A 2,333-nucleotide genomic window follows, 5' to 3' on the forward strand; every position below is an offset into this window, starting at 1 on the left:
TGCAGGATGCCTGATGATAGTATCAGAAGAAATGCTGTACTTTTCTTTGGTAAGGTTGGGGTGGGGGTGTTCTAATACCAGCCTGACTCAGCATATCGACTGGACTGCAGTGTAGGCAAAGGTAATAATATGGGATGATATGCTTTTTTATTGATGTATAAGAACAATTACTGTCCAAAAGAAACAGAAAAGCTCACTGGCAAAGAGGTAATGGATAGTGTCAGTGGCATGCAAGCTTGAAGAGGTTTGATAATTCGTCTCTTAGATCAAAGGATGGATTTTTAAGTTATAGCAGTGGAGCTCTATAGTGTATTGAGCTCATACAAACCTAAGAGTCATGTTTAAACACTTATTAGAGAGGATTCTGGTGTCCTTAACCAGGGAAGAAGCGACCACATGTGACAGTAAACAGTAAGGGCCTCGGGCAAGCGGTCTGTCATAATGGAATTTTGAGATTACAGAGAGATTCATTAGAACACTGAGCTCTGCGGAGACTCCACCCAACACTGGTCCTTCAAGTGTAGGAGTCCTTTATGTTATCGATCTTACTGTTCGTGCATAGTGAAAGCCCTCAAATCTCAAAGAGTAGAGGCAATTCTTTTCATTTTTTAATTAGGGCAATGGTTCAATACAGTGGGTTTATCAAGTTTAGATGGATTAGTATCCCTAGAAAGAAAGACCTGAAGCAGAGGTGGTCTCCATCACCTGTGACTGAGCAAGCAGTGCTGAACCTGTGAACCAGCTCCTTTCCATTTTTCCCCCATCAGCAAGTAATAAATCCAAGCATTGGTAATTGAGACAATGTATTATTCATTGCAGTTCTATCACTATCAGATGAACTGTTATTGGGTTTCTTATGGTATTAAACCCAAGAGTTGGTAATTGATAGAAACAATTATATCATTGCAATTCCATCACCATTAGACTGGCACCAGATTGATCAATATTTATGGCCTCAGGTAACCTGGAGAGCTGGGTTGACTCTTACCTTTTTGTGCTTCTTTTAACCTGTTGGGTTTCCTTCATTCAGAGGCTCTAGAAAGGCTTGCAACACAAGAGGAAGAGGTAAACAAAGGATGGGATATCACTGCACAGTGGATGAATTCACTTTTTTTCTTTCTGGGTAACTGGTGAATACTATTGCTTTGGTGCACCCCAAAGACATGAACACATCAGACCTTTCCTTACTTGATAGCATAGATACCAACTCACCTAATACAACTTATCTCAGTCTCATCACCAGGATGACATAAAGAGTTAGTAAATACAGATTGTAACCTTGTATTGTGTTTAGAACATGATTCTCAGACCTGGAGTGACCCCGGATGATGGACCAGTTGAACTGTCACCCAATCATGAAACTTGGTCAATTCATAAATTCACCTACCTCCCTTGGTTTGTGGCCAAGAAAAACTGTTACCTGGAGAACCCATTTTCAAGTGACATTGAGGAAAAAGTTTTTCATGGAGAGAGTGTGGACCTTGGCATAAGGTTGCTTTATTGTAACCTAGTGGTCCACTAAGCAGGAGTAAGGCTGCATACAGTATAACCCTCTTCATACCTTACAGCGGTGAGAGTTTGATGCACTCGCTACACCCTTTATGATGGAGAGAGAATCTATTCATCCACCATAATTTGACCTTATGATTGGACTCTTGGGTAGGTAAATTTAATCATTAACTCCCAGTCTTTATTATGCTTCTTTACTTATTCAGCCTTATCCCAACTAAATGGGGTCAGTTACATGGATTCTACCACTTTCCTATCCCTATTATGAGGAGTCAAAGCTCCCTTTCTCAGTCCAATCTAAAGGTCAAATGTCATGGCTTAAGATATTCATTCTTCACCATGGTGAAAGGAAATTTAGTCTCAACAATAAACATCTTCTGCTCACAAGCTCATTACACACACTGGCTAATTGTCTTGTATGAACTTTAGCTGGGTATCTTTTTCATCAAGATCTTACTCCTGTAAGTAGTTCTATCTTCTGAGATATTAGTGATATACAAGGCTATGAGGGCCCACATCCTAACCACAAAGCTTCTTCCAATAAGCAGTTCCTTGCACGTATTTTATGAGAATACTTCGTACACACAGTTCGTGTGGATTGGGTTATTGGAAGCGTGAGATCTCATTATCTTCTCCAAAAGGAAGCAGTTATCTTCTCCAAAAGGAAGCAGTTATCTTCCATTGCCCAATTTACTTCAACCCTCCTTTATATGTTCTGCATTTTCATAAAAGTAACCCTCCTTGGTTAGGTACCCATTAATACTTTCATCTAACTTCTCTCTCTCTCTCTCTCTCTCTCTCTAGGGTGACTTAATACCTTTACC

This window comes from Macadamia integrifolia, chromosome 3 (assembly GCF_013358625.1).
Source record: "Macadamia integrifolia cultivar HAES 741 chromosome 3, SCU_Mint_v3, whole genome shotgun sequence".
In the NCBI taxonomy this organism is placed as follows: Eukaryota; Viridiplantae; Streptophyta; class Magnoliopsida; order Proteales; family Proteaceae; genus Macadamia; species Macadamia integrifolia.